At 37.9% G+C, this 23,206-nt stretch overlaps 1 long non-coding RNA gene across 2 annotated transcripts; it reads right to left on the bottom strand.

Annotated features, from left to right (window-relative positions):
- Positions 1–2,697: 2,697 nt before the first annotated feature.
- On the bottom strand, positions 2,698–11,950 carry LOC148225368 (uncharacterized). 2 transcript variants are annotated; one of them, XR_015806375.1, is made up of 3 exons: positions 11,486–11,950; positions 10,833–10,978; positions 2,698–9,094 (listed from the first exon to the last, which is right to left on the bottom strand). It is a non-coding gene; the product is annotated as an uncharacterized LOC148225368 (long non-coding RNA). The 2 variants fall into 2 exon arrangements; XR_015806376.1 differs by having other exon boundaries at positions 2,698–5,288.
- Between the last annotated feature and the right edge of the window lie 11,256 nt (positions 11,951–23,206).

Genomic DNA, 23,206 nt, shown 5'->3' with positions numbered 1-23,206 from the left:
CTCTAGGCAACCTGCTCAGTTTTTGGAGACAGTGCTGCTAAAGTTGGGTGTTGGACTAGAGACCTGCAGAGGTTCCCCTCTTCCTAAGTGATTCAGTAAATCTGCATCAAATAAATGCATTTTTGTAATTAATTTCCAAAGGAGACATTCTCTTATTAAAAGGGGGAAACAAAATTAATGGAACAAGTTGATGTCCTTTAAAGAGTACAGAAAAGGCCATACAATTAGAGTGAACACCATTCTTAATGAGGAGGAGGAATCATATTAACACACAGCTGCAATTACAAAGCATAATAACGTTCTTCTGAGAGCCCAGGCTAAGGCTGTGCTTGTAGTTATTTAGGCATGGAGGTATAGTATGAGTGCATAGAAACTGCACTATACATGCAGCAAGGGTTTGGATTCCTTTTGTGAAAGTAGGCATTCTTTTGCATATGTTCCCACTCCCAACCTAATATCCATTTGCTGCAGACTGTAGCTTCATGCTTTTGATCACTGAATTAACCAAAAGTTTGGACATTAGGTAGAGAAAGTACTTTAAACAGAGCCTGTCCAGATTATTCATACTTGAAGAATGTAAAATCAGAAAAAATAGTAAAGTACCAGACTCTAAGTTCAGGTATAATTTTCCTTCACTGGTTATGTTTCAGCTAGAGCTTGGTCACTGACTCCATATCCACTGTGTCTGATCAAAACTGATTTAGATCACTTCAAAAAACTACAGTGACTAAGTTCCCTCTCGTGCAGTGCTGCTACTACAGTTTTTACCTTTCATCCCTCCTCCCTTACCTGACACATCATCTCTATTTTTTCTCTGAAAGGTTTCAGTGCAGAGTGACAAGCACTGGTTCAAACCATTCCAGCCCAGGGAAGGAGCAGGGAAGGTTGTAACCCCTGTGCACAGTGTCTGCTCCCCATAGCAAAATCAATGCTAATGCAAATGTTGAGGGAAATAAAGGAGAGATTTCCCAATGCTTAAAGAGGAATTTCTAGTTTGCTAGGATCAGTCCCTGTTGATTAGATATAAAATGTAGATACTGAAAGACACTACTTCCTAGTTCCAAAAACTGCAGGAGCTCTCAAGATATAGAGTGCCACAAAAAGCAAGAACGAAAATCAAGGGTTTGTGCACAACTTACTTGCTAAATCTACAGCAACTGGGAGCACTGCCAGACCAAACTGCTCCAATGAAGAGAGGCATTTGCCACAACAAACATTCCACTCCACATCCTGGATCACACAGTTTTAAAAAGACATATTTGAGCAGCAAATAAAATGCAATGACGATATCAAATTTAACATCAGAGAGGAATCTTTTAGTATCTGCCAGTCCTTTGAGTGTCAAATAGAAGGGGAAAAATCAGAGAAGCTAAGACTCTGCTTTTTGCTTTCCTCTGTTTATGATGGAATGACTTATTCAGAGGACAGATACTGTGAATATGTGAGCTGTGCTATGACCAGCTGGCCTATTTTGGATTTCAGCCGCAATACACAGATGGAAAGTATGTTTCTAGATTGCATGATTTCTTTCTAAAATCTGCTTTTTAAATTTTTTTTAATCAGCAATTACTGAGGTTACAGAGAAAAAGTGTGGCAGTTTCTTTGAAGCTTAAATAGAGTTCAAAGATCATTCAAACATAATTTTCTGAATGTTTTTCTGGAGACCTGCACATCTTTTGTTAACTCCACTGCTGAAATCTCAAACAGGTTACAGAAATTATATGTTGTTTCACAGTTTGCCCTATGGAGAAGGCATGAAAAATGTCAAACGACTTGACAGAGAAATATGAAAGTTACCATGTGTATTTGCTGTCTCTGTCAACATGAGCTGCATTCAGTTTGGGCAGGAGTCTTTCATTATCAGCACCTCAAGGAATATAAGGAACTGGAGAAAATAGAAACCAGGACCGTTCTAGGTGCCTTGCAGCACTGCTAGAGTTAAGTTGTCAAAAGCAATCCCCCTTCCTTTGCAAGATCAATTTGCATACAAACTGCAGAGGCTGAATCAGTCCTCTCTTAGAATGCTGCAAGGCAACATTTCTGGATTAACTTCGATTAATCATTCCCGGATCTCAGCTTTTTTCTTTCTTTTAAATCCATACACAAAACCTCACAAAATCACTCAGACTTATGTCTTATTTCAGATTACAATTGCTGTATCAATGCCCTATTTAGGACCAGTATATTTTACATTGATGCTTAGAGGGACATATTATGAAGTAGGTCTAGTCCTTCCAAAATGGAGTGCCCACACACAACTAAACCAGGATCCTGTATGTGACAGGAAAAGGAATGGTTCCAGGCATACCCATACAGCCATAGAGCCTACTCTCTCTCCATCAACAGATGAAAACTACAAAACTTCTTAAAACCAGAAACACAGCTTCCTAAAACCAAAGCACTGTCTTTCCTAGGAGCTCTCTGCAAATACCAAAGGTGACAATTGTCCCATGATCTACATGTGAAGGAATCTGAAGCTCAAGATTTTATGTGTTCCCTGCTTAGGGAAGTCAAAGAGACAGCTCAGGCCTCAGCAAATGAAGACTAGGTCTGGTTATAAATAATTGCTTCTGGAACTGGCCTCCACTTAGATTCAGTCCAGGCTTTGTTACAGTGGACAGGTAACAGTTGTTAAAGCAGGATTTTATTCCAAAACATGAAGGTGTACTAAGGGCAGTCACTGATGGAACAAGCACATAAATAACATGATTTTATTTTAGGAGAAAAAACCCCAGCAGCTTCTGGACTTCCCCCATTCTCCCCTTTCCTACATACAAAGCACTTTACAGCCATAGTATTTTTATTCACCCATAAACAAATCAGTGGTTTAGCTCTCATCTTGTACTGACAGGAAATGGTCTTCTGTGACCTGGAAAACTCAGCAAGTTTCTGAACAGAAACATCCGCATTTCTGGGTTGATTTCTTTACCTTTTCTTTTAGAGAAGCTTAAGAATGTATTTTTGCTGAAGACTTTGGCACTCTCGTCAAGAAAAAAATCCACATTGTAAAAATCATATTTTTGGGAACCACAAAATCATCTCTATTTAGCTTCATAATAAGCCATTTTCTCTTTACAGATTGACTGTAAGACAGAGAAACCTTGTACAAGTAAACCTGTGCTGCAATGTTTTGCTATGCACCCTATTCATGTATTTTCACTGATCTATTACTGAACAAAGGTAGCAAGTGACCTAGAGAAAACAACAAAAAAACCCCACAGTGCCATATGATGGAAAATATCTTTATATGCTCCGCAATAATGTGTAGCAATATTCCCAAAATGGCAGCTGCACCTTTGGACTGCTCCCTAAAGAGGGGGAGACAGTATAGCCATAGCCACAAAAACAAATATATTTGATTAAGTTGTATACCAAAGAGTACCTTTCCTGTTCAATCAGATTCAGCTCTGTTGAAATAATATGACAGACTTTTTGCCTCATGTAGATGCAAGTAGGCAGTGTTCCAGATATCTCCACTGAGAATATCATTTTTAAACTAGGCAAACGAACAAAAAGAAAAGCCTCTTGAATAGTTGCAATTTTCTAGAATTTGCCAAGGCTGCATACTGCTAGGCTACTCTCCCTGCAGCACTATTTTGTTAGACAGAGAGCCCAAGCCCTATAGTTTCTTTAAGCCTTCTGCCTTGTAAGCATTACACCCTTAGAATGGGCAACAATACACAATTATTTGAAACGTTAGAACAAAACGAAACAATTGACATCTAGAGTATCAGGTATCAACTTCTCATAGCAAGCCATTTGTAATTAACTCTCACAAGAGAAAGGTCAGAGGAAAATTATCTTTTAAAGCATACAATGTGAGGAATTTTTCTTTAATTCATTCAGCTTTGTAATTCAAGTTTTCTTTAATTCATTTCAGAAGAGTTAAGAAAGCCCTACTATGAAGAGGAACAGTTTCTCTGAAGAGTAACGCTTCCATCAGATTCTTTTCCCCACACTATCTTATGGACATGTCTGTTCATTTTTATACTTTCAATTATTTTTAAGCATCTCAGCAAAACATTTAGAAGTTCTAGAGGTATAACACTAATGATTTTTCCTAAAGTCGGTCCAGTAACTAATGTTTTGAGGAGTATTAGAGGTCAAGGTAGACTGAGATGGGTTATATTTTCCTTATGCATCTTCAGCACAGTTGCCTTTAAGTTTTGAATCAACAATAATAAGCAAGAGAGATCATTAATGGACAGGGATGTATTTCTGAGTCCCCTTTGGTCAAGTACACAGAGAGCACTCCAGAAAAAATGAATAGATTCTCCTAGTATCCAATACCTGTATCAGTAGGTATTTGTGGCATTTCCATTCCTAGGACTCAAGTACCGAGGAAGGATTTGAGTCAGTGCATAATGTTCATCCCAGGTCTACAATCTCCTGTGGACTTATATGTAAGGTTAAATAGATGGAAATAAAAAGAGGAAAGGGATAAAGACATGAAGTCAAGAGCTCAAGACATACATTTCATATTGATGAAAGAGTGAGGTGTGCTTGCACTCATCTCTGTACAAGGTGCTTGGGAGCTGTGGTAAGTCACTGGGAAAGTCTTCAATATCAACTCTACCATTTCTCCATCCATGGAAAATATGACTAGTCATATTTTAGTCTATTAGTCCTGCTGTCACCATATTGTGAATTAACCTGGAACTAATATGAACAGAAGTGGGCTTTTTTTTCTTTCCTCTGAAATAAATTTTAAAGCATTTTAAAATATTAACTTTCCAGGTAGTTCTTTCATTTAAGGTAATTCAAACATGACATAAACCCAACAACCAGAGCTTGCACAGTGCTGGAGTCTTAGAGCCCCGTAGGCTGGAAGACTCCCCAGTATCCAGCAGAGAACACTGGATACTCGCCAAATCGTGCTCCCAAGGGCTCCCTTTTTGACCCTCACACCCACATCTCTCCAGCCTCAAGTCAATGTGCTCTCAAGGGGCTGGTCCCCTTTCCTTGCAGGGATGCTCCAGCCCTGGAGCTGGCTCTCCCGTGTGCCAGTCAGAAGGTGGCACCATGGGGATACAGATGTCCCCGGGTGGCTGGGCTCCTCTCACTTCTGCTTGGTGCCAAAGCAAAACATCAGCTACACATTAATTTTTCAGTTGTATCATGAAACACTAATCCTGGTTGCTGGTTGGATGCATTATCAGCAAGACAGTGTCTCTCATCACGAAACAAAAGAAGAAAATGTGCTGTTGCTGCCTTTCAGTGCTAGGTAGCCAAGCTCAGTGACTTTATTCTCCATCATGTTGGGAACAAAAGTTGAAGAGATTCATATTCTGTGTAGCAAAAAAAAAAAAAAAAGAGCATAGAAAAGGTAGAAAGAAGGTCAGGTTAGTAAGAACAACCATAAAAAAATAAGTTAGTACATACAGTTAAAATTAGAAATGCCTACGTGAGATATGAGTAATATCATGTTATATCCTCTGTAAACTATATCAGTGCAAAGCAGATGCCCAGAAAAGTTTCAGTCTGGTTGCTGGAGAATAATTAATAAAATTGGTAAATGAGACTGAGAACAGCAGCATGTTTCATTTCTTGCCTTTTTTTTTCTTTACTCTTCACAGCTGCAAGCCAATGGCTAACAGAACAGAGACAAAGACTGAAACAGGTTACTAGTGCAGGGTTTGACAGAATATATTTGGTAGTTTTCAGATCAGCTGTGCCAAAAAACATCCCCTGTGAACTACTCTGGGTCAGATATCTGTGAAAAAAAAGATCTGCTATTCTTTTTAAGAACCCAAAGAAAAGAAGGAAATGCCAGAGACTGAAAAATACAAAATCCTCATTTAATTTCTGAAGGGAGAAGGTGGTGGTAGTGTGGTAGAAATCACAGACTTACCTTTGCTTCTGTTTTCAGAATAAAAATCTCATTCAAAAAGAGAAAAAGAAGGAAGTGTGGTATCTTAGTGGTTAAGTAATTAATATTAATTTTGTAGGTAGAATGATGAGTTGTGCTAAGAACAGATCTGCAGCAAATATCTCTTGGACCACTTAGTATTCAATATTTTTATTAGAGATATGGAAGATGAACTGGAGAGCCTGCAATCTTAAAAAAAAAACAACACAAAGCTGGGAATGACTGCAAAAATGGAGAAATGCAAGCTTGGAATACAAATAATCTTGACAAAATGGAGGAATACCTAGAAAAAAAAGACTGGCTGCAGTTCGTTTAGAACAACCACAAATATTTATATTGATTAGGAAGACAAAGGGCATAAAAATGGAGGGAGAATACCTGGCTAAGCTGGAGTTTTGCAGAAATGGATCTAGGTATTATAGGAAATCACAAGTTGAATTATGCATCAAAAATATAATGCCGTTCTGAAAATGGCAAATCACATAAAGATACCTATGAAGAAAAATTAAAATAATTGAACTTTTTGAGAGATGAAGCATATTTGACTATGGTAGAAAATTGATGGCAATGGGGGTCTTCCAAATGAGAATATGTGAACATATTTTATTCTTAAAAGAAAAGACAAATAACAAGGGAAATATGAAAAAACCATAACAAAATAAGATAAATGTATGATAGCAATTGTTTTCTTAAGGGGATTTAACCAATGACAATTTCATTCTAATGCTGTATATCAGAGGTTAATATCTGAGTAAAGATAGTTAAATTGGCTTTTTATTATTGAATTATAATCACTTGAGCAATTATAAAAACAGGTGTTGCTGATTGAAATAAATTATTCCTTCACCTGATCACTATACAGCTGATAAGAACTCAAGATTACTGCACAAGTACTCTTTTATTTGTGCTGAAGCCTTCTTCAAAGGCATTTATTAAGCTAAGATGCTCTGGAAAGAAACTCCACTGAAGGACAAGGACAAAGATTAAAATCTTCTAAGAAAGAGTGTGCAGGCTGTGGTGTCTGCAAATCTTGATTTGATCATTAAGTAGCCTTGATACTTAGTTGACTGTTGAAAAGAAGTGTTTTCAATATGTCTACAAGAATTTTCTCAGGCTTCTAAACCTATCATTTAATCTTAAATCCTTCAGTCTATGAAGTTTGCAAGAGTACAGTGTAATAGTATGTTCAATGGCTCAGCTAAACACAAGTTAAAGTAGTAGATAGTATGTATTTGGTTTAGCCTTAGCAATAAGATGCCTGGAAAAACACCAGGGGGTTCAGCAGAAATATTTTCCACAAGCAGCTGGAAAATAAGCTTGCCTGCCTGCAAACCTAGTGGATATAGTTGCTGCTCTAAAATGAAATACCAGTACATTGTATGAAGCAGCAGGCATTATGTGAAATACTTTAATGGGATCAATGTAATTCTATATGAGTTCTAATAAGCAAAATGCCTACTCTGAGGTGGTTTATCTGCCATGTAATGGGTGCTCATTCTGATTTTCTCTTTGACAGAACATTCCCTGAACTTTTTTCAAAACTGGGGTAATTTAAAATTTTAATGTGGACTCTCAATCATTCTTTCTCACTGATCATTCATCCATCCAGCACAAAGTTTCACATGCAATGTGAAGCAATGATATACCTCATGTTAGGCATCACTGACTCAGCAGGCTGTGTATTCTGAGTAAACTCATCTTTATATACTTCTGTGAAAGTCCAGTTGCCTCATTAATGTGGAAATCCTGTGCCTTTGGTGGCATAAGCATGCAGGAAGTCAGCAGTTTGATTAACTGTGTTGTGAAACTGAGATAAATACAGTATTTGGAGGTACTTAGAATTTTCAGCCTCTAAAATGTAAGTCTAGTTTTCACTCTGGCAAAATCTCATTCCTCCTATTGGATCCAATTAGTTTGTAGATGGAACATCTGTCCCAGCTTTATCGAGTACAGAATTCTTAATAGGGTTTGCACAAGTTTTTACAGGAAGTCAAATGCAGAGTTATAGTTTTTGTGCCTTTATTGTGTTGCTTCATTCTGCCTTTCTTCGCTGTTGTTTGAGTAGTGTGACCTGAACACTTGCTCCGACTAAGGCTGTCATGGAGACAGAGCTAAGTTAGAACTTAGCAAACGGTCTCAGCACAGTCTGTCTGTCTGTCCAGCTGCTTTGCTTTTTGTCACTGACAGAAAACTTTCTCCAGAGGCTACCGTAAATTCCTTTCTCAGCTGATGATCCATGTTGCGCAAAGAAGATTAATGCTTTCGGTACAAGCCAAAATATTCACTGCCAGATGTCAAAGAATAAGACAGCCTTTAAAGCAAAGCCTTTCCTCTGTTGAGAATTGCTTTGGGGCCTGTGTTTCATGAAGAGACCTTCCTGGTGGGTTTCTGACCTTCCTCTAACCCCACCTAAGCAAAGAGGCTCCCAGGAAGATGGAGGCAGCTGGACACAGGTCTCCTGGAGAACCTTTTTCAAGTCCTCAAACAGCAGTGGAATTATTAATGATAAGTATTACTAGCCTTACAAAGCATAAACCTCCTAAAAGCAAAGTTGGCTGATCTTGTGATGAGAAACACAAAATATGCAGGGAACAGAAATGTAGAAGTAATTGACTGATATCAGCAAAACAATTGATGCTGTTTCATGACAACTTCATCAAAACCTGCAACTGCAGCACTGGCATGCAGAATAAAAACTCTTTCTGAAAATCCAAGAAAATACATTCCAGGGCCTTGAATTCAATCAGCAAACACTGTGCTTTAGATAAGTCTTCTTGAGAGCATCAGTAACTTTGAAAAGAATATAAACAAATCATTAGGAGCAGATACAATTTAGAACAGTTTCCTAACTGTAGTGAAATAATGTGATTTATAAGTGCAGTCAGTGCCTTAGTTACCTCAGAAGAGTTAAGATTTTTTCAAAGGCACTGACTTCTACAGATCTTTTCTGGAAATAACTTTTAGCATGTATACTGTGTGTACACTGTTTTTGATACTAGATACTAGAAATTACCTGTGATTTAACAAGGTGCAGTTTTAGGCAGATTCTGCGACCACCAAGCTTTACCTGGGAATGTTCTAGCAGTGGGGTCCCAGCAGATGGCATATATCACCATCTTTCCACAGAACTCATTCCATCCGGCCCCTTCCACTGGATGAGTGACTCTTTTTCAGGTTCTGCTGCTTTATCTTAGTTCCCAAGAAGAATTGCCTGAGCATTTCTGGCTAGAAAAGTCAATCAGAGTTTTCCAGCTTAAGCTGGCATTTTATTTTATGATGGTTATTTTTATATGTTTATATACAAAAATAGTCAGTGGTGAAGTATTAAACTATTTTAAAAAATGAAAAGCCAGTGTATACTCTTTCATTGGAGAAAATTTTGACGATTCAGGCCATGTAACAAACTACAGGTGAGTTCTAAATTCTCTATTCTGTAAACAGTATCACATGTGGAGAAAAGAGCAAACTTTGACTATATAAGAGACTTAGATGTCCAATGCCAAAGTGTGGAAGAGCAACAAGAACACTAAATCAGATGACTGTTGAAAATGGATACTAGCGTTTCACCATGGGGCTTCTCTTTAAAGAAATTTTGTTCTTCACAATTCCTAGTTTTGAAGAAATTAAAGATGCCTCATTTATGTTTGGGCCTTCTAACTGTGGCTGAATCGTTGTACTCTCTAAAATGCTATTGCAGGAGAGACATCAGTGTTTTAAAAATCTCGTTAATGGGAGAAAAGGCAACTACTTTTGGAGCTACACATTTCCTCACATACACCCTTAATGCCCAAAACAACATCCAGAATTCTCATTTGCTATTATATTTATAGAGGGTGATTCTCATCCCACAAAAAATGTGCATGTCATGTTTGGTTAGAGATAGTCTGAAGTTCCTTTTGTGGCCATGGTCTTCGGGGCCAGCTGTTCAAAGCTATAGCCTGAGTGAGGGCAATCTGCATGGGTAAAATGCAAAAAACCCAGAAGAAGCATATTTGAATTTCAGGGCTGGCCTGTGATCATTAAGATACCAGACTTTTCTCCATATGAATATATGATTTTAGAAAAAATCCCATCATACTAAAATTCACATTTTGTTTGGTGTCCACTTAGGGAAGTTATTCAGCTTTATAAGCACCGTTTAAAATAATCTAGAAAAAAAATTCCTCAAAAAAAATGGTTTTGTAACTTCCTGATATTTCAGTATTTCCATTTATTAAAGTGAAGATAAATATAGTATTATAACCATTACCAAGCAGTAATCTTTCATAATAAATCATAGAAATTTTTCTATTTGGATCTGCTTATCTGTCAGGACTTTGTGCCAAGAAGCCTCAATGGTGCTGTCCAGCCTGGCCTGAAACTTCCATCTGCATCCTCACCCATGGGCTAGAGAGCTCCATCTAAACTCAAGCCCTATTCTTCATTCCTTCCTTAGGCACAGCAGACCCCAGGACAGACTCTGGACCATGCTTCAGCTTTGTTTCTGGTTGTGTGACACTTTTGCTACTAATACTGCTACTATTCCTTTCCTTATCTCATTGCTGTTTCCAGTAAACCATTCTTGCCTCAACTAATCTGTTTCCATCTGATCTTCACCTTTTGTGCCTCCAATTCCTCCCTCCAGCCCGATGCAGAAGGGAGAGGGAAGAGGAGCAAAGAGGCAGCAGGTGGTTGGGAGAGTCTCAGTGGCAGCCCTAAATTGGAGAGCAGCATTCCTAAACCACAACACCCTACCTGGGCACTGTGGGGTGGGAGCTCAGGCAGGGGCTGAAGGGTGTGCTGGGGGCGTTAGGAATACTGGGAATATTAGGGAGGCCCTGCTAATATGTATCTCCATGACAAGTGTTTTGGTGCCTATGCAGGACCGCTTTGGCTGTCCAAAGTCTGCTGCCTATGGAAATGTGAGACAAAAGGATTTTTTTTCTCATCCATGAGAACCAGCAGCAGCTCTTAATGGCCATACCTGTGTCCTGCCTTGTAGGTTTCTACAGCCATTTTCTCATTTTAGCAGAATGTTTTCAGTTGGCAGATAACAGCAGGATGGAGACCAAGACACTGCAGGGGAAAAGTAACCAAACTGTTCACTTTTGATATCATTCTCTGCTGCTCCTGTTAATCAGACAGTGGAAAAAGAGCAGAGTAATTGGGACTGATGGACTGCAGATACAGGAAAAGGACATATTCAGGATACATACATTGTTTTTCCACTGTGTTTTATCACCAGACTACTTCATTAGAAAGCCAAACTTAGCTGTCACTATCAGAATTAATGATGGTGATGTAATTTGAAGCATAAAAACATTTTAAATTTGATTGATCAATAGTAGTATTGTCTGGTTAAGAGACACATTGTAAAAAAAATGCCACGTGGAGCTTTTGTTTCTCAAAACAATTTTAAATTTTTTTAGTAGCTATATGCTTTAAAATAGAAATTTTTCAGCTCTTTTTCTTAAGGAAAGTATTTGAATTACTAATATTTTTATTTTAAATTTCATAATATAAAATGTGTACATTTACAAAAAATACAATTACAAATATTAGGCAATTACAAATATTATGCAATTACAAATGCAAAGTTTAAGTTCTTTGCCATGATCCAGTTACACACAAGCTCACCTTTTTCTCTGCCAGGGGACCCACATCTTCATCACTCTTGGAAAGTGTCAACATGCAGAAGCTTCACAGAAAATGCTGCCATTCTGACCTCAGAGCTAGTTATTAGCTGCAGTCTTTTCCCCTCAGAGCTTTATCAACACAGTGCAATACATGCCATGATAACTTACAATTGCTGAGGACTAATTAAAAGGCACTGATATTTCTAGTGACAGACTAGATTATTTTCTCCTTTTCCTATCAAGAGATTATTTTTACAGCAGGCAGGAATATGGCCATGATAGGTAGATATCGTACCCCTACTTGTTAGAAAACTTTACATCTTACCTATTTCTCAGTAAAGAATTTTTTCTCAGGGAGTAAAAAGCCTCTGATTTGCAAAATAGCGAGCAATGCATTACATTTGCCTCACAGGGAGAAAAGGTGCAGAGCTACTTAATCTGCTGATTTGAGTCATATTATAACTGAGTATGATAGGGCTGGGCTCTAATTTTTTTTTTTTTTTAAACAATGAGCAATGGATTAGAGGCTTGCTTAGCTATTCTTCATTCATTAACACTATAACTGTCGAATACTCTGTGCTTAACAAAATCCGATAATTGCAGATAGCATTAGTTCTGCATCTTTGGAGAACAGCCAGCACAGATTCTAATGAAATAAGCCAACCATGCATCGAAGGATTTAGGAAGTACTGCTATGCTGCTTACAATGACATTTTATAACTGATTAAATAATCTCTGAATCTGACTGTTCTGCAGTATTTTGCAACCTTACAGTAGCTAGATACAAATACTTTATAAAAAAAGAATAATGTGATTCTCAGTGGGTCTAATCTTTCATAAATAGAGTCAAGTTGTTCAAAACCAGAAGCTCATTAGCTAGCTCATTGCAAATTGTATTAATGCTGGAATCAAGCTGTATACACAGAGAGTTTTTGAAAGCTTGCTTATGAAGTAAATACATTCAGGCATATGCATTTTGGAAATTAGTATATTCATTCGGTAATATGGACAATGTTTCATGCTCATGCTTCATAGTCTGCTGATTTTTTTGAAGGTTTCTGGTTGGAGTTTTAGGCTGGAATCTTGGCTGCATGAAAGACTCGTCCTCCCTATATGCCTCACTTCCATTATATCTCTGAACCTCTACAGCAGCCACAGTGTTTCTGCTCTTTGTCCAAAGTTTTACACTGTCTCTATGTTCAAATCAGGCAGCTCAGTCCTTACAAGAGAGGATGCCACAGTCAGAGACTTTTCTGTAAAACAACATGGACTGTAGCACTGTTCTACAGAGCCTATGGCAGACCACCATCCATCCAGCTGCTGAGGATGCCTCCATTCAAGAAATGCAGTTTTATAAATCAATACTAAGAAAAAAACTGCAGGGAAATGTAAGATGTCAGTATCACTAAATAAATTATTAATTCAAATAAATTTTATTCATTCAGTTTAAAAATCAGTCTTGCTATCATATGGACTCATGCACTACTGTGCTAAAGAAGTATCAGATATTTTTTCAACATCATAGATCTCAAAAACAACATATATTTTACTTTTTTATTTTATTTTAGGGAAGTACAGTCCATGACATTAGTGTTGTATTTCAGTTTACTAACAGTTCCTTTGGCTTCCATGAGATCTGTCTCTACAAAAGTCTCTCTGTAAGACCAGGAACTGTGTTGAAAGGCCTGGTTGCACATGGGGTAAAATGTTCGGAGGTTCTTGCAAATAAACTGGCACAGGACTTGGCAGGACATATTCTTTGACTTTTATAGTAATTTTTAAAATATATTTGAATGTTGTATTTGTCCTGTTTTGGGACAGATTTTGGGAGGAAACCGAGGACAACATTGTTTTAGGGATGCAGTGAAAAAATTTGAGTTTTGGTGACCCTGGCTGATTTGTAAATCTTGATGCCGATGAAATGTAATCTATCATCAGGAAAGACAGCATTATTTAAAACATTTGTGAGGAATTTTAGTGTATTCACTGCAGACTCCTTCTTAACCATAACTGCAACTTTCTGGGACCTCTTGTCATATTTATGGTTCATACCATGAGTGAATATGGTTTGTATTTAACAGTTATGATGAATTGTTTTTATGCATCAGAGCAAAACTTGATATTTTATAGTTGTTTTGAATTTGAACCATGAAATATTCATTACATTTTCACAACAAAAACTTCTTCCAACAAATCACTCACTCAGTTCATTTTGTATACTAATTTCATGTAGGTCTAGAATACAAATTCTGTGCAGAAGAAGGAGCATTACCACGACAGGCAGCTAGTTACCAAACATTCGGAATCATGAGTATTTGAAGAAATAATGTGACTTCTATTATTTTTTCTTTGTAGGCTAGGGTGGAGTCAATTCTCTGGGAAACACTGCTCAGACTCCATAAGTTAGCAATATTTTTGTAAGAAGAAAATCAACACTCCCTCCTCTGATGTGTGCCACTCTCAGTGTCTACGAAAAGCTGATAATAACCCCCATAACAGATTTTAACTGGCAGTATTTGGCCAGCAGGTCAAGGGAGATGATCCTGACCCTCTACTCTGCCCTTCTGAGACCCTGCCTGGAGTCCTGCATCCACCTCTGGGGTCCTCATCCCAGGAAAGATGTGGACCTGTTGGAGCAGTCCCAGAGGAGGGGAACAAAGAGGATCACAGGGCTGGAGCACCTGTTCAGCCTGGAGAAGGCTCCAGGGAGACCTTACTGGGGCCTGACAGTACTTAAAAAAAAGAGGGAGAGTAACTTTTTAGGCAAGCAGATAGTAATAGGGCAAGAGAAACAGTTTTTAAACTAAAAGAGGAGATATTTCTGCTAGGTGTTAGGAAGAAATTCTTTGCTCATAGGGTGGTGAGGCACTGGAACAGCTTGTCCAAAGAAACTGTGGATGCCCCAACCCTGCAAGTGTCCAAAGCCTGAACATCCCTGCTCAGGGATCCTGATTTGTAACTCCATAATCTTTAAAGTCCCTTCCAACCCAAGCCATCCCATGATTCATAGAAATCAGCTTCAGGTCTATTTAAAACACATATTTGTTTTACAATACCTGGACATCACTGATTTAACTTTTATGCACTTATTTTTCATAGCAAGATGAATCATCATAGAACATAATCTTATATGAAAATATGATTTATGGTTTACGTGGTTTTATACTAACCTCTGAAAATCCAGAATTGAACACTTTAATGCTTGACTTAGCCCTCAACAATTGATGAGAAGCTGCTAACTTTTTCCATATCCATCCAGCCCAAGTTAGCAATGCTGGAGTGAGAGGGAATATTACACCTTCCTGCTTCAGATTTTGACCACTGGTGATGGCCAGCCTAGACAAAGAATCAAGGAAGTCATCCAAATTCCCAATAGCTGGCCATCACTTTAGTTTAACCATTGGCTTCAGTGTCTGGAGAGGAAATCTAGAAAGTCTATACTAAGTTTGTTGTAATTCAATCACCAAACTTTCCTTTTCATTGAGCATTATCATAGTTCAAGTCATAGTGACTGATTGTGTATATTTTTATAGGTAGCAGTGCTTTAGGAATTTTGAGACTTTGGTCAAGAAACTTGCATGGATCAGTAACCAACACACTAAAATTGCTACCATTCTGGAAGCTGGCTCAATGAGAAAATTTAAGACTCATAAGACAACAGTCACAGCTCCTAGATACCATTGTGTAAGAGGAGTAGCATTTCATATTGATTAAAATTTCTAGATTTTATTAATATCAAATTTTCTACATTTTAAGTCAGGTAGTGAAAGATAAAATTACCTGTTAAAATTCAAAATGAACCCAGTGTCTGTTTCCCTTCCAAAGCAAGCAAAAAAAAAAAAAAAAGGCTTAGCTAAGTGGGGTTTCATTGAAATTTTAAAGAATTTTCTAAATTAAATCTAGGCAAATATTGTGAAGAAAGTAATTTCCATTAACAATCTGAACTTTCAAGAAAATTATCAGAATTTAACCAATCTATTTCAACATTTTCTTCAGACTTTTGCCTGGACTGGTTTGGAAATTCTGAATGGGTAAAGTTGTTCCAATCATCTTAAAATTTGTACAATTTTTTAAAATGTTATGACTTTTGAAAATGTACTTATGAAAAATTTATTTGCTATGATGAGTTAAATGTAACTTGAAATACATTTTTTCTTTATTTTAAATTATGCAATATCTCTTTTTAAAATAAATTCAAATGAGGAGTCTGAAAACTTTTTAGCATAGGAGTCCAGCTTTTGGCCCAAGTCCTCATATGCAGACTATTCTGTGGGTATATAATGAATATAAACAAAGTAAAAATAAAAGAAAAATGTAAACCAGAATACATGAATTTAATTTCTGTGATACTAATGTTTTGAAATCTGAATTTTCAAGACATTAAAACAATGGTGCAAAAATCAGTCTATATATTTGATAGATATGCTGAAGACAGACCCTGACCAACATGCTTGGAAGCAAATCCTTAAAATATCAACATTAGCATCAGATCCAGGCAAATAAGTGATTTGAGCCACAAGATGCCAGAAGAAGAGAGAATGGAGAATTGCCACTGTGGACTGAAAAGGCATAGGAAGTGCTAAGAAAAATAAATACAAGTTTGTTAATTAAGCCAATAAAATAAGGGGAAGAGGTTACATAGAAGAAATTAAGCTAATTCTAAAGCATAAACACAGAGATGAAACTGGAAATTCCATTATTAGACAATAGAATATGCAAGAACACAAACCTTAATCTCTGCTGTTTCTTCAGTATAAACAAATCTGCTGGTTGCTAGCACTATTGCTGAAAACAGATCCCATCAAATAGTACACAGAGAATAATTTCATCTTTTGGAAATAAAGCTATTATTTCACTGTACCTCTTTGTCCAGGAAACCTAAATTTAAGTCTAGACTGAAAACAGTCAAAGACACAGTTTCTTATTAAGTAGTCAACAACCTGAAGGCACTGCTAAAGGCTTAAATAAAAAATTTAAAAAAAAAAAGTAAATAGGGAAAGGGGTCCAGAAGGCAGGATCTAATGTAATTTAAAACTGGAATTACATCAGCAGTTTCAAACAGATGGCAGAATGTAGAGATAAATGTGTTAGCTCCTTTAGCTTATTTGGTCTCTCCATTGTTTGCATCATTATAACATGCAATAGTTTACAATTTTAAAATATACTGTGTATTAGACACTGGAAAAATGGACATGCACCTACTGAGTGGAAGGAGGTAGGATTGAATTAATTTGCCATACTTTAATGTACAGTATCTGGGATGCTTTAGGCAAGTCTGCAAAGAGGTTTCCTAGGAAATGAGATGAACAAAAATATAATGACCTTGAAATTATAACCCCAAATGTCCCAAGTATTTAGCAACCTAGCTCAGAAGTGGTAATTACATAAAAAATACAAAAGATCCTTAATTGCTTCAGTTATAGTGTATCTAGGCAGGTCAGTTACTGTACACAGCTGCAAAAAATGGTACGTGATTAATAGGGGGTTGCTTATGATAGCACTAACTAGCTAGTGTGCAGTGCAAAACACTCATTTCTTTTCCAATTAAAGGAAAAAAATCTGGTTTTGATTAGGCTCTTCAGAAGGTCTAAGTCTGTAGCAGCAAAATACTCCACTCTCACATTGTTAAATGTTTTAGTCAAGGACTAAGCAGCACATATTCATGAAAAACAGAAGGTTGATATAAAATATTGGGGTGAAAATTCTGCAAATATCAAAATAAGACACTTCAGACCATTTTGGTTATTCTAGTTCATTGGCTGTAAAACTACAGGGTAAACCACTTCAAATAAATAAGACTGATACAGGTGCATCTCCAGAGCTGGAACCATCAACCTTTCCTGTGATTCATTAAACTGCAATTAATCATTCTTTCCACGTAGCTCTAAACTCATTCCATCAAAGTTTGAAGAAGGAAGCATTCAAAAAATCACGTAAAAGAACTTACAACACTTCCACATAGTACTGAGGTTCCAAGAGGCCCAGGAGAAACACAGAATTATATGGAGATCTCTCCAGATTTGTGAGCATCCCATGGCTTACCCAACAACAGGTTGAGAAAAATGTGTGGTCCTGATCTTTGGAGCATTGCTTCAAAAGCCTGCCCTGCAGATGAGTCACTACAATGGTCCCTGCTCAGATCAGGGTGTGCACATATTGGGAGAATGACGTGGTGCACTGGGATTCTGGAGCTTGACAGTGCTCTGGTCATGCTCTCAGTACATCCAAAGGCTCTAGGAATGGCTCCATCGATGTCTGGGGAGGGGAAGGAACCAGGAATCAGGGGAGGGGGTACAAATGGCAATCATCAGTAGGGATGAAATTCACAGAAATTGTGTGTTTCCTCTTGTCTCTAAGGAGCAGTATGAAACTTAGCGCTGATGAGTCGGCATCCATTCCTGGGGGGTAACCCTCAACACTTCAAAGGGATGGATAGAGAAGTTTGCTCAGGCATTCATCAGAGACTTACCTTGCAGATCTCTCCTTATCCTGGCAAACTTAGTTCAGGTGTCTAAGGTCACCGCAGCTGCTAGACAGTGATGATTTTTTTAAGGCAGCAAAAGCTGGAGGTCCAGGAAATGAAACAAGACTATCAAATACATATTGTTGTGGGAAATGGGCTTTTGAAATTGTTCTCCAAATCTTGGTCACACCCATAGCTTTCTCTTCTCTTGAAAAAAATGTTAACAGCTACTTTTTTGGTTTCTGCTGAGCATACATGTGTGTCTTCAGTCAGTGAATTTAAATCCTACCTTATCTATAGTTTTCAGAGAAAGTAACATAGAGATTTAAAAAAACCTTAAAACAACTGCATTATTCCCTGGCAGAGAAATAGATTTACAGACAAAATAGAATCCGTTTGTGCCATGATTTTACCATTAAATTATTCTGCATATTAAGCATGATCAGAAACTATAGCGTTAGATCAAGCACTGTGAAAATAAATCAGTGAAGAAATTTTCATAAATAAATACAGACCTGCATTCACCTTTGCTTTTCACTGGGATCATAGAAAGTGATAAGGGGAGATTTGGGATGCAGAGAAGTAAGGCAGCTTTGAGTTCTCTCTCCTGGAAGGAATCCTGAATTATTTTACCAGGGAACCCCTCTTGAAGTCTCACTGAAGCCATCTGTGGCAAGCCCCTTCCACTGCTCTTAAAAGCCACAGCTTGTCAAGCTCTGTGGCCACTTGGGTCTGGTATAGGTTCACTTTGCACCCTCATCTTTTCCCTGTGCAAGCCTTAGAGAAGAGAACAAGCTAAACTCTTCAGCAGACTTTGAATTTGGTACTCTATAATTTCATCTTTGGCATCTCACAAACCAGACAGAAAAGATCATTCAGAAAAAGCAGAATTTCCAACAATCAAGTCAAAGTCAGACTGAATAGCCTAGTTTCTTCAAAGGGTCTGATTTCACAAGTTCAGATTGTGTGTGAATAATGATTTGCAAGTGATGTCTTTCCTATATCATTCCTACTAAAGATTTCCACTCACCAGATCAAAAATAAATTTTTCAGGTTTTAGAACTGAAGTGCAGAGCAGAGTGGGTATCCCCCCAAGAGAAATTTGCACAAAAACAATATTAACTGCAAGGCAGGTCAAATGTTCACTGACACATCTTGACAATGCCCCCTTTCTTTACATTGACTCTATTTGATTAAACTGATTGAAATGCATTTCATACTTGTGCTATGTCAGTCTATATTTTGGGCTTCATGAACTAAATGATACTAGATTGACTTACCCAGATACTTCACAAAGCTTGTCATGTTGAATTAATTAATGTTGCTTGTATAGCGTGAGAATATGAAGATTCATCTTTTCAATTCTGTATTGGCTTTATCACTAAATAAGGGGATGATAAAACATTACCTTGGTAGTTAATAGACATTCTAAATGTCTTCATTTCTTTAGAAACCTACAATGGAAATACAATAATTGTCACACACATTATGCAACATTAGTTACATAAACCCAAAAATAATAGAGTAGTAACCAAGACTAGTAGTGAATAAAACTAACTATTTTTTCTCTTTTTTTTCCTTCCTTTTGGGTAATGGGTGGTGCAGAAACATACATACAATTGCTCTTTAGAAACCTAAACATAAAAATTTTGCAAAATCTCCAAAGTCTTGGGAGGATATTTTGTAATGCAGTCTTCTAGCATTGATAGTGAAGTCAGTAGAATGGTATTAACTTCATTTACAACACAGTAGTGATTTCCCCATCTCACTTATAGTACCCATTTGGGATTTTGTAGGCTTTTTTTATGAAATCTAGACCCCTCGCTGTGAAACATTATGCTTTAATAATGCGGCAGTCCACTTCAGTGCATTTCTTTTTGCACTAAGTAAAACAAGTAAGCAGTGTAAAACATGAAAGATGTCAATGAGTTTTAGAAATGCAATTAGAGCCAACAATGTGAATACATTGTATTTTTAGGTGAGAAGATGACCAAAACATTTGAAAATGTGATTGTCATTCAGATGTAAGATGGTTGAATAAAATATTCTGTCCAGAAGCTACTATTGCTTCGTTTTGTCAAAATCCTCTTTTAATTTTTATTCCTTAGTCACGATAATCCAGAGTTGGGAATTCAAGCCTATGTAGCAGAGGTTGCTTCCAACTGACCTGATCAAAAAACAAAGAAACAACCATGCCGTAATTACATTGGATGTCTGGAACACATTTATTTTAGTTTAGCTGGAGAGATCAAGGAAGAGGGAGGGAGGGAGGGAGGGAGGGAGGAAGGAAGGAAGGAAGGATTCCAGGAAGGAAGGAAGGAAGGAAGGATTCCAGGAAGGAAGGAAGGATTCCAGGAAGGAAGGATTCCAGGAAGGAAGGAAGGATTCCAGGAAGGAAGGAAGGAAGGATTCCAGGAAGGAAGGAAGGAAGGATTCCAGGAAGGATTCCAGGAAGGATTCCAGGAAGGAAGGATTCCAGGAAGGAAGGAAGGAAGGATTCCAGGAAGGAAGGATTCCAGGAAGGAAGGATTCCAGGAAGGAAGGATTCCAGGAAGGAAGGAAGGATTCCAGGAAGGAAGGAAGGATTCCAGGAAGGAAGGAAGGATTCCAGGAAGGATTCCAGGAAGGAAGGAAGGAAGGATTCCAGGAAGGAAGGAAGGAAGGATTCCAGGAAGGAAGGAAGGAAGGATTCCAGGAAGGAAGGATTCCAGGAAGGAAGGATTCCAGGAAGGAAGGAAGGAAGGATTCCAGGAAGGAAGGATTCCAGGAAGGAAGGATTCCAGGAAGGATTCCAGGAAGGAAGGAAGGAAGGAAGGAAGGAAGGAAGGAAGGAAGGAAGGAAGGAAGGAAGGAAGGAAGGAAGGAAGGAAGGAAGGAAGGAAGGAAGGAAGGAAGGAAGGAAGGAAGGAAGGAAGGAAGGAAGGAAGGAAGGAAGGAAGGAAGGAAGGAAGGAAGGAAGGAAGGAAGGAAGGAAGGAAGGAAGGAAGGAAGGAAGGAAGGAAGGAAGGAAGGAAGGAAGGAAGGAAGGAAGGAAGGAAGGGAAAAGAGAAGAGAAAGAAAGAAGTAAGGGAGGGAAACAGGAAGGAAAGGAGGAATAGGAAGGAAAGGAAGACAAAGGAGGGAAGGAAAGAAAAGAATGAAAGGAGGGAAATATCAAAGGAAATGGGCATAGGTAGCACCCTGCAGAAGGAATAAAGTTTTCAACTCAGCAGCCATGTCTGACAAAATGAACTTTTCAGGCAGCCCCATAGTATGAAAATTAGACTACAGGTTGGAGCCAATTTGTCCAAGGAAGAATATGACAAATAAAGTACAGCTGCACATCGTATTTGTAATAGCACAGCTTAATTAGAAAGTGATTAGAAAGCATAATGGTTATCAAATGATGCTTATGCCGGAGATGCATTGCAACTCAGCTGCAAGTGCTACGAGACCCTTTGCTTCCGCACAAAAGCTTAGATGAGATTCCTCTGTTACAGGCAAGCTGCCAGTTATTATTTTTTACTGTGGTAAAATGCTCAAAATTTCAGCATTGATAACTTCCTTACTGTTCAGTGCATAAAATTATTCTGCTTTTATATATAGCATTGTATAAATCTGTTTGCTCCAGTCCATGACTAATATTTCCACTTGAGTGCTTTCCAAGTAAGTTTTCTGAAATGCTTTCTTCTTTTTAACTGGGTCTTTGGTATTACTTGATTGCTGACCTCTTTGGTCCAACACCTGAAAACACTTGCAAGCTCATAACTCCTGATTTAGACAGAATACAACTTTTGTAATGTATCCAGTACTGGCTTACAGATTTCAAGTGACAGGAGCAAGGTTCACATCTAGGTAAGTAGTTCCAGGGGTCAACTAACCACACCAAGAAGTAGGCAAGTAATTTATAGCTTGATTTATCTACATTTAGCAAGAAGTAGGCACATAATTTCTAGCTTGATTTATCTACATTTACTTTCCAGAAATAGAAGTCTCATTTCTGCCATTTTCTTTAGTGTTCAACAGCTCGTTTCTGGCATGACTCTTCTTTTAAGCTTCTTCTTAATAGCATACTGCATCTATCACACTTACATGGGTTTTACAGACTTGTTACTCTCTTCTGAACCCTTTCCTAATGACAGGACTAGATAGGATTTTAGTGGCAGTTTCTTTCTTCTATTTCTATTTGTCAGCACTGCTTTCTACAGAGCATGCTCTGGCACTCTTAGCCAGAGACCACAGAACTTCACATTCACCTGTTTATTCATTTACATTTGAGTATGTCTCAGAGTCACCACTTCCTAGATTATCCCTTGTGCAAATATGAGGCTACTTTATTTCTGCATGGATCGTCTGAGCAGACACAGCCCAGACATCCATCTTGTTATAACTACTATAATAACTGGTCAGTCCTTGCTTCTATTATTATCTTCTAATCTGTATCTGCAGAATGGATTTACACCACACTCACATTTTTGTCCAGATGAATACACTGCAACTACTCAAGACAGCCAATGTTTCACTGTTGTGAGTGCCCCCTGATGATTTTGATTAGTCATTGGCAGGATTTGGATGAAAACAGCAGCAGTGATGCAGCCTGTGCAGGTGTTGGGAGAAACAAACTATATTTGCTGTAGTCCAGAGGGTCCCTTACAGGACCTCTTGTGTCCATCTAGTCTTCAGAGGGCTGCTAAGTGGCACTCACACATTTCACACTTAATTTCTTAAGTGGACGAAGGCACTTGTTCACAAACTGAATAATTTCTTATTTCCACAGTCTTTTTCATTTATTATTTAGTATTTTCCTCCATTAAAATCTTTATCCTGGTTAAAAATATTTTTAGAACAGTCATATAAAAAAACAGATTAGAAATGATTCCTCAGCAGTCAGAGCAAATGTATCATGGATGGCTCCCGTGTTTTTACAGGAACTACCCATCAGACAGCAACCTGCAGCAAACAAACAGTTCAACATATCAGGAACAATATTCATTTATATGTTGCAGATGAATGTTTGTGATTGATTCTCAAACAATAGAACAGGGGTAAGTTTCGTGCAAATGAATAATTGAACCAACCTTGTTATCTTCAGTACAGACCTAATTTGAAGCAACCACATTCGGCTGGAATGAGAGTACTTAATGGAATACACATCACTGCTTCATAGTTCACTCAGCCAAAATTGTCTTCTGCTTGAATTGGCTGGTGTGCATACCACAGAGAAGCAATGCCAACTACCTTCTGGTGGAATCCCTAGAAAGGTTTTGGAAGATCTGAGGA

The sequence above is a fragment of the Sturnus vulgaris genome, chromosome 1, assembly GCF_052056855.1.
Source record: "Sturnus vulgaris isolate bStuVul1 chromosome 1, bStuVul1.hap1, whole genome shotgun sequence".
Classification (NCBI taxonomy): domain Eukaryota; kingdom Metazoa; phylum Chordata; class Aves; order Passeriformes; family Sturnidae; genus Sturnus; species Sturnus vulgaris.
The sequence above is the reverse complement of the archived record's forward strand: the minus strand, read 5'-3'. Positions and strand labels throughout refer to the sequence as shown.